Source organism: Falco naumanni, chromosome 13 (genome assembly GCF_017639655.2).
Source record: "Falco naumanni isolate bFalNau1 chromosome 13, bFalNau1.pat, whole genome shotgun sequence".
NCBI lineage: Eukaryota > Metazoa > Chordata > Aves > Falconiformes > Falconidae > Falco > Falco naumanni.
The window spans coordinates 3,510,003-3,524,899 of record NC_054066.1 but is presented as its reverse complement, the minus strand read 5'-3'; the positions used below and the strand labels follow the sequence as shown (position 1 = coordinate 3,524,899).

Here is a 14,897-nt window from a genome sequence, read left to right as displayed (position 1 = left end):
AATTTTCATTTTGGGAGACCAAAGCTGATAAGTAAGTACATCACATGGTTTATGTAGGGAAATGGAATGTCATGCAAATGACTTTAATTATGCAGTTGTGTAATAAGGACATTTCAGAGGGACCTAGCAGCGCTACTAAGTAGCATTATATTTATTAAACTGATAATTATAACAGGAGATTATACATAATTTGATGGGTCTAAGTACCCTTTTTCCAAATAGTTTAGCAGAGAATAGTTTTGTGGATTAGGTGTTTGTAGTGGAATTTCAACTTGTGACATAAATGCATGGCAATTTTCTGCTCTGTTGATTCAAACCATTTTTGCCCCATTTTGATTTTCGTCTTATATTCTTCAAGTCAATTTAATTAGTCATTAAAAGTTACTTTTTTTTTTATTATTGATGAAGAAGAGGCAGATGCATTTCAAGAAAAGAGCATCTTTTGAGTTTAACAGAAGATTGCTGTTACTCCTGTGTTCTCACAGGCTGCCTATTAGACAGCTAGCATTTTGCTTGTGGTGGTGAAGATGAAAGAATACAAAATTTAACACACCAGTGGGGTCAGGTGTAGTATGGATCTCCATAACAACATGAGTAATTTCTTCCAGTTAGAGCTGGAATATTATTATATGTAATATTATAGAGCTGGAATTATTGAGTCCCCTTTTTCTTTCTGAAGTTATGAACTGAAAGAAATAGGGACTCTTGACAGCTGAGGCATATGTGTTTCCCCATTGAGTTCATACTCTATGAAGTGGCTGTGTGCACAACAGGGTATTTGTAGGGAGCTCTTTTGGTTCCAAGGATATTGCTCACATGACTTTTGTTGGAAGTGAGCTCAATGGCAGTCTTCAAAATATTCACTGTAGACTTTTTTGATAACCAAAAGGCATTGGATCCCATGCCAGCCTAACTGCAACTCTAAATCAGCCTCTCTGATCTTGTTACCTGTGTCAGTTTTGGATTCTGAAACTGTAGGTGAAAGGAAACGACAACAGTTGCTGGGCCAGCCAAGTTGCTAAGTGACCTTTCCACTCTTAACTCCAAGTCTTGTAATGAGAATTTCCAGTTCTATGGTTTTACTTATAGTTTAGAGCCAGCTGAAGATTCTCAGTTCTTCTGAAGCAAGCATCAGTGGGGAATATAGTGGAAATCATTAAAATTCGTTTTTTTAGAGTCTTTGAAGACCAGTTACGTCTGATCTACAGTGATGTGGTTATCTGAAAACTGTGGCCTAACAAAGCTAAAATCTTAACTGATTTTTGTGGTTCATGGAACTATAGAACGGTTTGGGTTGGAAGGAACCCTAAAGATCATTTAGTCCCACCCCCCCACCCCACCCCACCCCCACCCCCCCCGCCATGGGCAGGGACACCCCCCACCAGCCCAGGCTGCTCCCAGCCCCATCCAGCCTGGCCTTGGGCACTGCCAGGGATGGGGCACCCACAGCTGCTCTGGGCAGCCTGGGCCAGCGCCTCGCCGCCCTCACAGGGAAGGATTTTTTCCTAATATCTCATCTAAATCTCCCATCTTCCAGCTTAAAGCCATTCCCCCTTGTCCTGTTGCTACCAGCCCTTGTAAAAAGCCTCTCCCCAGCTTTCTTGTCAGCCCCTTTAGGTGCTGGCAGGTGCTGTAAGGTCCCCCTAGAACCTTCTGCAAGCTGAACAGCCCCAACTCTCCCAGCCAGTCTCCAAAGGAGAAGTGCTCCAGCCCTCTGACCATCTTCGTGGCCTCCTTTGGACTCGCTCCAACAGATCCATGTCCTTGTTATGCTAGGGGCCCCAGAGCTGAACACAGCCTCCCGGTGGGGTCTCACAAGAGCAGAGTATTAGCAGAATCATGTTCATTGACCTGCTGGCCACAGTTCTTTTGGTGCAGCCCAGGGTATGGTTGGCTTTCTGGGCTGTGAGCACACATTGTTGGCTCATACTCAGTTTTTCATCCACCAGTTGAAAGTAGAGAATCACATACACTAACATACTTGCTTTTAAGGAGAGGAGAAAATAAATTCAACTGTTATGCCTCACTGGGAATCATGATTTCATTCTGGTATGGCACCATTGGTAGAATATCAGCAAACTGCATTCCTTGCAGGTTCAGAGGAAAAGTGTCAGTTTGTTTTCATGTCCTGATTTGTTATTTGGTGAGTTGGGTAAGTGACCAGTGGTGGAGTAGCTTTTTGCTCCAAATTATGAGAAGATCAAGTTTATGGATCAGCAGCACTTTGATTTGTAATTTTCCAAGCAGCTGTTGAACTGTAAGTCTTTTCAACCAATCACCACTGAATTTTCTTCCAGAAGATGTAATCCTTTCCATTCATATACAGAAGAAAATATATGCCAGTCAATTCCTGGCACTACTTGTGGGTATTATAGATTGGAATTCCAAGTCCTGATTAACAAAGGAATTGTAAGAGATGCAGTCTGTCTTGAATTCTTTATCTGAGCAGAAAACCAAAACCTGCATGAGCTTGCTTGTTTGCTTTGTGTTCTCAAGATTTGTAGGTAATGCGATATTTTTTCTTCTTTTTTTTTTTTTTTTTTTTTTTTTTTTCCTGGAGACTTAGTCTTCTTGGGCTAGCATCAAGATAACCCAGGTTTGTAGTTGATGCAGAAATTTGACTTACTGTTGTCATATGCAGAATACAGCTTATTCTCTCTTATCATATGATGTCTCATTGTTGAATGCATTTTTTGTCAATTTGTAACTAAATCCGTGGCTTAGAGTTTAATTTGTGATGTGTACATTTGTAGTTACTCATGCTTCTATCAAACAGATACTTTATTTTGTGTGTGTGTGTGTGGTAGGAGAGTACGTTTGAGCTCTAAAGATTTTTAAACACTCTGTTTGTCCTGTCTTATCTGGTCCGCTTGTAGCTGCTCACAGAAAAATGTGGCAAATGGGAAAGATACCAGCCCAGGCCCATTATAAGCACTTGCAAACTGTTCTGTCTGATAGCAGTGAAGGATGTTCTCAAATTTCTTTGATAACTAATTTTCAGACATTTTTTTTTTTTCTGGTTTCTATGGCAGCCTGTAACAGTAGGATTATACTTCAGTTATGTACTGTATGGAAAAATCCCTTGATTTAGCTCTCTGATAGTTCACTGGCTACTTCCTTGGGATTTTTTTTGAGACATAACAAATCATTCCATATACATCTTCTCTGTCCCATATGGAATTTTGTAGAGGGTTCTCGTAAACCTCTTTTTGCCACTCTTCCTTGTTCCATTCCAGTTATTTCTTTGTAATAAAAATGCATTGATTAAGATCAAAGAGTAAAACTACATTCACATGATATTTATGACCTAATCTTAGGTCCTGTGGTTCTTACCTGCTAACTCAGCTGTGAGAGCCAGTTTCTGTGCTAGGTTTCGGAGATATCTGCATTCAAATGAGGCCTTGATGTAAACAGTTTGCTGATAAGGGGCAGTGGCTGAGTTCAGCAGTTCACAAGGTGTTAGGGGAGTAGAGTTGTAATTGTTGTGTATAAGCTGTTTACTATTGAGAAAGACAGGGTGGCCTAGAACAATTGTCAGTTAAACTTGGTATATTACTGTATTGCTCCAGTTGTCTGACGCTTTGGCCAGTGATTACTTTGTAGTGCTACTTTGCATGCTATGTATATAATGCCATAATTATGTCTTTTACCTCCTTAACTGGGATATAAAATTAAAGTTGGATTTAGTTTTGACAGTGCTTTCGTGAATGAGTAGTAGCTTAGTAAACTTAACTCCATGATTACAGAGGTGTTTAATATGTTTTAGGCAGAAAAAAAAATCAGAGGCTAGGGAAGGAAGGATTTTAGCATACTCATATTCAATTGATCTCAACAGTGTCCTAGAGTAACGTTAGTGTAGTACAGTATAATGTAACATGTATTAGTCTAGTACACTGTTTTGATTGTGAAGTGTATTTATTGTAGCATACAGTATTAATAGTTAACTTATTTGCATTGGCTTTGCTCCAGTTATGGTAGGTTATAAAATCAAGAACAATACTATGGATGAGGTTTAACACTGAGCTGTGAAGATGTGAGACAAGTTAGAGAGAAACTGCAGGGCTTAGATTTAGATTTTACATGCACAGATGAATGCACAGGTGGGTGTCCCCTAACTTTCTTTCAGGGAAATACAGAATTGCTTTTACTCAGTGGCTAGTGTTTCCTGGTGCTCTGAAGGAAGATGAGGCAATAAGCTGCTCTTGGGAGGGGAGAGCATCTGCAGTCCTCATGCCCTGGTAGTGTTCCTCTCTGCCTGCCTGTGTTGAGTAATGCTTGCAGTTCATTCTGATTAGAAACAGTGAGAGACATTGCACTATTTTGAAAAATGCATTTAACCCTTAGCTATGTTAAGAGTTCAATCTCATGGAAACAGTGTAAGGTGGCAGGTGTTTTGGAAATGGGCAATCCTTTATACTTACCTTTTTAGTTCTTATCAGCCTGTAATGACAGCAAAAAAGTACTAAATATCCTGGGGAAAAAAATAATTACATGCTTGATATCTCAATTATAGCAAAAAATCAAGAAGGGGAAACTGATTCATCTGTAGCAGTGAAATCAAGTATGAAGAGGTACACTTGTTCCTTTAAGTGCGGGAAAGTATAAGGCAAAAGGAAGAAATTACAGATTCTGAAAATTACAAGAAAGGAATGTGTTCTGTGAGGGCACGTCTACACAGATGAGCTTAAGAAACAGGAGAAGAGGCAGGCAGTCAGACAGGTGTACATCCCCAGTGGTTTAGCTTTTCTTCAGCAGCCAAAGTAGCAGTATAGTCATTTCATCAGATGGGTATGTGGTGGGGCTGCTTTAAGCTGCTGTAGAATGGTAAAGCCAGAATATACTGCTGAACAGAGCATTAATTAACAATGTAACTCAAATTTTAATATTCTCATCAAGCAGTTGTTCCATAGTATATAACACCCTTCAGTGTTATTGTGGACTTCAAGGAAAATTTAATGTGGGAAGAACAACAAAGCAATTACTAGACAGAGTCTGTGTTGACGTGGAGTTACAGCTGAGGATGTAGTTATGCCAAAAAAAGTGGGTACTGTACAGAAAATTTAGCATAATGGTTAAACTTAAAAATGTGAGCATTTTATAGTAAAGATAACCTGGTATTAAGACTTGCAGACATCTTAAACTGATAATGGGGGAGAGGTAGCACTGAGAAACCTTAAAAGGAAAGATTGCCTAAAGGGCTGAAAGCTCTGTGTGTGGAGAATATATTGAGTAGTTTGTTACAAAGTACTGAGAAAACTAAATGCTCTTTACAAAAGAAAATATTAGCTGTAGGTTATTTTAAAATACTTTATTTTACCGAAGTATTGCTTTGTATTTTCCCACTTCAAAGATTTTTCCACCAAGCTGTAAGAAACAACCAGATGAGTAAGGTGGTAGCTTTATTCTTTGCTGCGTTAAGTGGTGTTTTGCATTTGGATGTCTGCAAAGAATAGTATTAGTGGCATGATAATTCTTGATGTATTTACAATTAGTTTGAGTAAAACACACCATTTCAACTGGTTCTCATATTAAAATTTGTAAGGCAGAAGATCCAAAATAATCTGAAAGGAGGTTGTAAATAAGGATTTAAGCCTTTTTCCAGATTAAACCTGCCTTACTTGCAATGTTCCTCTGTGTTTTTCTTCTTTCCTTTTTCCTTAGTGGTACTTGATTAATTTTTCCCCTTGAGTCCACTATCTTTGTGTTAATTAATGTACTCAGGCTCTTCATTCCCTCTTGTATTTCATCCATTTTTTATTACTGTTTGTCTTTCAGCACTCTTTTCAGTACTTGCTGCTTTGTCACTTATGTAAAGTTTAGTTTTTCTAGTATTAGTAAGTTTAAAAAGGTGTATCTTTTTTAAATTTTGCTTTCCAATATTCCTTAGTGAATCCTAGACATCCACTGTTGAGAAACAAGTGATATATTGAGCTTTCTCAGTTCTCTGCTCCTTCTTTGACATTTGTACTTATATTTGTCTTGTCAACACTTGTGATCTCTGTGTGTGCCAGCAGTTTATCTTTTCTCAGTTCTAAGGTGATGGTTCCCTCTTGCATTGCATTTTTAGAAGCATGTACAGAAATTTACTGATTTTGGTTCTAGTACGTGCTTATTCTCTTACCCGTGCCAAAACAAGTTGAGAAACTCTTCATTGTGTTGTTTTAACTTCACTCTTAATATGATGCTTCCTCTCATTTTTCCATAGTAGCCAAGTTCTAATCAAAAATAAAAGAACCTAACTTTTCTTCAAGGGCTTTTTTATATAGGGCTTCATCTAGTTTTTCTTTGTAAATCCCTTGTAAATAAAGATCCTGTCTCTGCTCTGTAAACGGCTAATCCAGGCACAGAGTCATTGCTATAAAAAGATTTTGAGACAGCTGATACAATATCTGTGCCACTCCCTATGGGCAGGTTTTTTCAGATACCATATTGCATGTTTAAACCATAGCTGTTACTGATTTCCTGCTACTTCTTTTCAATTGCATAATGACTATGCTTGGAGTACCTAGGAGATTTGTTAAAGTTCATGGGTGGAAACTTGAAGTTTTTATTTTTGTATAATAGATAGATATTTGCAATAAGGAAAAAGCAGGAGTCTAGCCTAAGCCCTCTTCCTTCACCCTCTCCAGTGAGGAAGGGCTGATTCAAGCTTTTCCCCTGATTCTTAAGTTTAGGGGGGTTTATATAGCCAAAGGACAGTGTTACAGTCAGTGTACATGCAGTTAGCACTGTTTGTGTCTGCACTTCTGTAAATTCATCCATGAGACTGCAAGAGAGATGCTTGGAAAATGGAGAATGTGCTATTATCGACCATCTTTGAAATAGTTTTAAATTGTCCAGACCCTTTTTAGGAACTCAGAAGTGAACAAAAATAGTAGTCTGCAGCATCCTAACCAGTTCCTCGTGTAAGACCACCATCTTCCTGTGCTTCCTTACCTAGTTCATTGGCTGTAGCAGGAGCTGCATGCATTTGGAGATACAACAATTTCACCAACACAGCTCCTGTTTGCTTCCAGCTGTTCTGTTTTCTGTGGCTAATGAAGCCAGACAGAATAGCAGAGAACCATGTAAGTTAGGGAGTCATCAAGGTTGACACACAAAGAGACTAAGTCAAGGTTGCACAGAGCATCGCAAGTTTGGCAGTTCTTAGTTTCTGCTTTATAGTTTCTAAGCACAAAAAATTACGGGTTTTTTTGCATGTGATTTGTCAAATTATTTGTATTTCCTTAGACAAAGAAAAATCTCCATACATGTGTTCTGGTAGTCAGAAAGTAAAAAGGAGTATTGGAGTGAGCTAATAGGTAAGAGAACATACTTTTTTTTCCTAGCAAAGCAGCAAAAATAATTATGTGAAAAAGGAGAACTTCTCTCACCTTGCATAATTTTGAATGAGGAGAGGGAAAGATGAAGACATTGCTTTGAGCCCATTCAGCTAATGTTTACATTGTCTTTTCACAGATCATGGTCAGTAAATGCTTTAGTCTTTAATATACTCTAAATAAATGATTTCCTGAGAAGCAGAACTAATGAAGAGTGATTTCTAGTGTATCTGTGTTGATCTTCTTTACTGAATTATACAAAAGCTGTTGAATGTGCTTAGGAAGTGTTAGATACTCTTTTTGAAGAGATGAACCTGGTCTAGTGGAAGGTGTCCCTGCCTGTGGCAGAGGGTTGGAACTAGGTGATCTTTAAGGTCCCTTCCAACCAAAACCATTCCGTGATACGATTCCATGATATGGTTCCATGATGTTCTGAATACCGTGTAACTCTCAAAGATTTGGAAGAAGCTTGTAACTTTTTGGAAACTAAATAAGATATATAGACAAACACTTCTGGGGGAGAAGTGGTTGTGCTCCAATTGAAACTTTCCTTGAAGAAGCAGCAGCATTCACAAAGTGAGCGTCCCTGACTTTTTGCAGCCTCTGTCAGAGGCTGGGAGAGATTAACAGCGATTGGGGTCATGGTTCATACTGTGCCTGAATGACCTCTTTGGCTTCTATTCAACTACCTGCTTTTGTAAAATTTATTAGGGCATTTTATATCCAAGATCAGTCAAGATTTGGTTTAAACAAATAGTTCAGAATTTATTAAGCAGCGTAGCTACAGACAGAAGTGCAACAATTCTCATTTCCTTCTTTCAGAGTAATAAAAGAAGCATAGAAAATTTTCAGGTAGATGGTGGCTTTCATTTAATAAGTAATTTAATAAGGGAAGGCAAATGTTTTAGATACAGAAACGTCTTTGAAACAACTTGTATCTCCAGTTTTGTTTTATGAAGCACGCCAGCTTTCATCAAACTGGCTGTTAAAGGTCTTCAGCTTTCCACTGCAGCTCTATTTGCAGTGCTTATAAAGCGTCTGTTTTACTGTTGTTGTTTACCATGTCTCTTTTTCCATCAAATAAATTATACGGGCAGATACCCATCAGTGTTTTCCTGGTGGATCTCAAGAGTAGTGACCAGGGAATTTGGAAAAGTAAGGATCGACTCTGGGAAACCTGGAGCTATTTTGGTCTGTTTGGTGATACCACTGCTAATGAGATGTGGTGCTGTATCGCTGCTGCAAATGCAGACATTCCTTTCGGGCCTTATCCTTCCCATCCACATACGGGAGCAGCAAAGAGCTTAAGTAAAATTGCAGAGGACCTGTACCGAGTGTATTTCTTCAGAGCCATATTTGAAAAGATCTCACGCACTTAACAGTAGCTTCCTTGAGGTGAATAGAGCATGATCAGTTGTCTCAAGGGTCAGGAGGCAGGTGAAGGAGAGGCAGAGCACGGTGCTCCTTCAGCAGCTGCAGGGGACTTGCTTTGTTGGCCTGCGGGATTTTGTCACATCTTTGGCAACAGCCAGGTGTGGCACAGCTTGTGGAAAGGCCCGGCCTGTTGCTTTGGGGGAAGAAGGGCACTGTAAAGGATTCTGTTTCTCTCTTTAATTTTTTTTTTCTTGTTACGTTGTTTTCTTTCTTATGAGATACCTTCTCGTGTGGAGTCTATAGCCTGTCACATCAGTTGGAGATCTCTAGATAATTACTTCTCTTTTTGTAATTTCTTTTTTAGGACTTCTCTTTCATCTTCCCTTCTTTACTGCTTCAGAGAAACCTGAGAAGTAGGGCTAGAAATAAGAGTAACAGATGACTGAGGCAAGGATCAATACTGCATCAGGGGAAGCAGAAAGAGTGAGGGAAGGAGGGTGGACCCTGGCCGTATAATCCTCCTGTGGTTGTCTTTCGCCTCCTAACTTCCTGGTGAGTGGAGGTGCCATGTTTTATGGAGCTTTTTTTATGTATTGAGAGAAATGCAGATACTGACTAACAAGAAATTTGCTTCTCTGATAAAATATCCTTTGGCAAAACCTGTGTGAAGGGTTGCTGAAGACTGGCAGTACGTCTGTGGGTCACGGCTGAGCTGTCTTGTCAGCGTGAACCTGGAGGTGGGACAGGCACTTTCACAGAAGTGGAAGGCAGGCAGGGCTGCGGCAGTGGGTGTCCTGGGGACTCTGAAATGAGCATCCTTGGTGGATGGTTTCTGTGAAAGAGAGCTTGAAGTTCTTTGAAGCACAAAATGTGGATAAATGTGACATGGTTAAGAGTCTGGATTTGCAGAAGGGCTTCTGTGGGGGAGCTGACAGAACAGCGTTGCTCAGTCACCAGAAGGCCAAAGGGAGATCTTACTGCTCTCTTGAAGTAATGGGAGACTAGAGAGAAGGTGAAGCCAGACTTTGCATGCAGTTTCATAGCAATAGGACGACCGTTCGTAGATGGAAGTTGAAACATGGGAAATTCCAGTGTGACGTAAGGGAAAACATTTTCGATATGAGGTTGTCAAGTACTGGAGGCATAATAAAGGCTCAGGGAGGCTGTGGGATCATCGTTCTGGGACATACTCAGAACTCACCTGGGCAGCCTGCTTTACTTGGCCCTGCTTGGGAAGGGTTTGGACTAGACGGCAGTCAGTAATCCTGCCAAGTGAAATTATTTTGTAATTCTAGGTTTCTAAGGAAAGTAAGTAGCTGTGAGTTTGTCCTTGTGTGGGCAAACACTTGGTAAAAATGTTACAAAACTGAACAGGAATAAGCCATCTGTTTAAAAATAATAATTATCTATTTATTACGTTCAAAATTGGTGGATTAAACCTTTTAGCTATCCAGAAGAATGCGTAATAAAGAATCGGTAGTATATGAAGCCTCTTCCAATATGGTGGAACAGAAATCCATTATTTTGCCTTCAAGGAGTACTCAGTATTTTTAAAACTGCTCTGGGGTTTATTGTAACTGCTATGAAATCTTGTAAAAGTATAAAGAGAGTATATTGGTGCATTAGAAGTGCAAAATAATGGTACAAAGTGGTTCGTCTTAGCGGAAATCAGCTTATCAGACAGCTTGTGTATTTTCAAGGTCTTTGCTGTTGTATTATCCCACAGCTGAACTGTGCGTTACAACAAGAGACACCTGGTACCAAGCTTCAGTGCACACAGCAGGTACTCATAAAACATTGATAACTAGCCTAACAGCCCAGGACTAGGGTGCAGTGAACACAGGCACAGTTACAATGCCTGTGGCCTCTGGTTAGCAATGGCAGTAATAGTTTTACTCCACCCTTGGCTGCAAAAATGCTTACACAGTTAGACTCTATTAGTGTGCTCATGTTTGGATTGTCTGGCTCTTCTCCTGAGACTGGGAACCACTGAGAAGTGTGTGGCTTGGTTGTCCTTGCATCCCCCCATCAGGTACTCACACACACACAGATAAGATCCCCACCCAGGAGGGGTAAGAGCTTAGGCCCACACTGGGCCCCTCATTGCAGAGGGAGGCTTGTGTGTTGCATATTAACAGGTGATGGGTGAGTCTAGATGTGAAAACAGGCCTGGATAAAAGCGCTCTGAAAGAGTAGATATACCTAAACGGACTTATTTCAAATATTTACATTGTTGTATCTTACACTTGACTTGCAGCTCTACTTCCAGACTACCTGTGTTTATATTGCTAGATTTCAGTAACTTCTGACAGCATGCAGCCAAAGTCTGGTTCCGCGTATGCAGTGGCAAGCTGTAGTTACTAATGTGTACTTCTGGAGCCTGCTGTCATTGTGAATAATTTGAAAATACAATCTCTTTGCTTGGCAGTGCTCTGAGAGGCAAAGTTAATTAGAAATAAAGGGCAAATTTATGTGTGTATATATTAGAAACAAAGAAAAAAATATAAGCTCTCAAACTTACATTGTATCTGCATCTTGAGCATTGAAAGTAGTTTATTTCTAAAAGGATGTACAAAATTAGAGAGAAAAACTCAAGCAAAAGAAGGGCGAGCAGAGGAAGTTATTCGCTCTTCAAGTGAAGATCCCAAGCTTTTCGAATAAAATGATCAGGCAGCAGCTTTAAAAACAGAATTATGTACTTTCTTAAGGGAACATAGAGCTAAACTGCAGATTTCATTGATGCACAGTTCTGTGGAGGTGAAAAATACAAACTAATTAAGAAATGATAGATCCAGTAGCAGGTATTAATTAATTAATAAGTCACAGTGTGGCTTAACAGCTTGCAGTTCAGGTAAAACCTAAACTGCTGCCAAATGCAAGATTCATCCAGTGATGACTTGTACTCGCACTCTTCCTAACACCTAGTGCTGATTGCTGGATACAAAAATCCGTATGTTAGTTTTTGTCTCACCAGATCCACAAGGAATGTTTTTCTTAACAAATGTTCCCTTACAGCACATGTGCAGGAAACTGCAGCAATGAGTAGTGCTCACAGAAATGAATCTTGGAACGAGTGCTAAGTAAACAGTTGGAAAGTTTCAGAGGAGCTTAAACCCAAGAATATGCTGGAGTCAGTGCTCTCCTCTCATTAAGTGAAGTGTCCTCCTTGATCACAGGCTTCTCGTTCAGCCAGAGTGAATTGAGGCAATGCAGGGCAGGATACAGCTGCTAGATAACTGCAGTTGTGGATGCTTCCAAGCACAAAAGCTTTAAGGCATTACTAGGAGCAAAGTGCTGCCTTGGAGGTAGCAAAGGCTCCTGAGCCTTTTACTCATGTTCATGTAATGTGCTGTTGTTCAAGTGTGAAGTTGTCTGACAAAAAGGTGGGTACTTTATGAGCATTACTATTTCAAGCCATCAAAGCATGAAAAGATGTATTTCTTGAAATAATTCAGTACAAATACTAGATTGCAAGTTTAGTGGCTTTAGTTATTAATTATTTGGCTTCTGTTACTCAGTCAGTGGCATTAACATCAAGATGAAAAGCAGCTTAGAGTTACCAAATGCAAATACTGTAGAGCCATATCAAAACAGTGTTATCTGCCTTAAACTCAGAGTAAGGAAGTTTGCTTTATTGAAATTTTAAGGCCTGAACACATGAAGTGTACTATTTTTGACACTATATGTCGGCCTACTTCTTTTTCTACTAGTAGTTTGTGGAATTAGCATGCTTCCTGAAAAGCATTATTTGCCATTTTACCAATTTCATTACTGTGAAATCCTTTGACAATGGTGGCTCTCAGCTTTAATTCTAGCTGTTCTAAATAATTCTGTCACCAGCAAACTTTTTCTGCTCTGTTATTAATCTTTCATTCAAAACATTTTTATCTGCTATTTAACATATTTTTATCAACAGCGATGCTTAGAAGGACCTAATGATAGGTTCATTCCCTTCTCAAACTGACTATTTTTGCTATCATTGCTTTCCTGTCTTTTAATCTGAGAATTTTCTTTATTATTGCATATCAACTTCATTAAGAACTAAATGAGGGAGATCATTATAAGATTTTGAAAATGTATGTGTTGCATAAATGTATGACTTTTAGCTGCTTATTAATGCCCTATGGAGCTCCAAGGGTTCTGTGAAGCATTACTTCACAAAAATAATATCAACCCTTGAATAGGCCCACCAGTTCTGTAGTACATGAGCTTCCAGTCTGGCACAGTAGTCGGATGTAGTGGTATGTAGTTCTTTGGATCGCTCCTGGATTCTTTATTTTTCTTTTTTTTTTCTTTTTTTTTTTCTCCCCCCCCCCCATCCCCTTTTATTTTTTCTTTTGACAGGATAGTTCAAGCAAGTAGCAAATTCTCACACCTTTGAAGCTTAGGAATTTCATAGGATTTGATTTCTTTACAGTAGACATAAAGTTCCTATCACTTTTACTATAACAATGTGTACTTTTTTGTTGCTGTTGCAGCAAGGGGAAGTAACTGGATTGGCAAAAGTCATTGGCACAAATAATTGCCATCTTTGTAAAAATTTCTAAGTCTTCAATGGATTTCTTCCTATACCTGTAACGAGGGAATCGTTACCTTCACTGTTACCTTCTGGATCAAATAACATTTGGAAAGAGATGAACAATTCAAATCACATGAAGCACTAGTTATATACATAGTTATCAACTTCTTAATCTCATTCAGAACTTGAATTTCTAAATGTAATGTAGGATAGCTCACTCTAAAAAGGAAACCATTGTCTTTCAATTTGGGTATCAGAAATAGCAAGGATTCGACACTAAAATTCCAGTTTCATGCAGTGAGCACTGTGATAGTCAAAACAACTAGAAAGTCCATCCAGCTTTACTGATGTTTTTGACTGCCTTTATTGATACTCCTTATAGCTCTTGGCACTATCAACGTTACTGATTTGGTTCAATCATAGAATCATTCAGGTTGGGGAAAGACCTTTAAGATCATTGAGTCCAACCATTAACCCAGCCCGGCGCTGAGCCCTGCCGACCCTCACCCGCTGGCCTCGGCCCCTCGGCCCGGCCTGCCCAGCCCCCCTGCAGAGCCCCCCGCCCCCCAGCAGCTCAGCTCCCCCCAGCTGGGTGCCCCCTGCCCTGACTGAGGGGGCACTCGCTCCCCTCGCCCAGCCCGGCGGTGCAGACACGCAGCAGGACGGGCCCCGGCGCTGAGCCCTGGGGAACCCCCCGTGTGCCTGGCGCCAGCGGGATGTGACTCCATTCCCCACCGCTCCCTGGCCCGGCCGCCCCCCAGCTCCTGACCCCGCGCAGAGCCCCCCCGGCCCGGCCGGGAGCAGCTGGTGGCTGCAGGAGATGCTGTGGGGACGGTGCCAAAGGCTTCGCTCCAGCCCGGGCAGCCACCACCCGCAGCCTGTCCCTCACCCGTCAGGGGGGTCACCTTGTCCCACAAGGAGATCAGGGCAGCCAGGCAGGACCTGCCTCTGCTGACTAGGCCTAATCACCCGGTTCCATTTTAGTAAACTTTAAGAGATCACATTGAAGTTTCCATACTGAGCAAGACATCTTCCTTTAGGCTGAATTTAGTTGTAAAAGGCCAGCAGAAACAGCTCAGCTAATTTTTTGTATGATAATAAGAAAAATGTGTTTTCTTGCTTATGTTTGAGTTACATAAACCAGAGCAATAATGGATTTCTGGGCCTTGTATCATGGAGGCGTAAAATTTAAAATGCTTTAGTAGTGGTCCCATTCAAGGTGCTTCTTTCTGTCTCAGTTTATGACTGTACGTTATACGTGCGTGCCATCGTTGGACATGTAATGAGCACAGAGGAGGAACTGTAGGTGGCAGTCAGGCATTGGGAGGAGAGAGCACAAAAGGGCCCTAAGAAGGATGAAAGGACTGCAACGGCCAGTTTCCTCCATGCCAGAACCTAAGTTTTGTTGCAGTTTTTCTCAGCTTTAACATCACATTGCGATAGAGAAAGACATTTCTACCCTCAAGTGTCTGTCCATGATGACAAGCAACAAATTAATTTGTCCTTTTCTTTGCTCTCTGGTGGAAGTATTTTCTATTCATATGTCTCTCATACAGCTTAAGACTTAAGACTCAAAGTGGGGCTAACACAGTTCTCTGGAATATTTTTTCTGGGCTTTATCTAATTCCGGAAAATTGCTTGGAAGGATTTTTAGCAAAATCAAGATCTGAAAATTCAGGAAAATG

General features: G+C 40.4%; 1 protein-coding gene across 4 annotated transcripts in view; it reads left to right on the top strand.

Moving 5' to 3' along the window:
* STAG1 (stromal antigen 1) overlaps positions 1–14,897 on the top strand; it is a 199,381-nt gene that overhangs the window by 83,708 nt on the left and 100,776 nt on the right. The gene's annotated exons all lie outside the window — the stretch shown is intronic.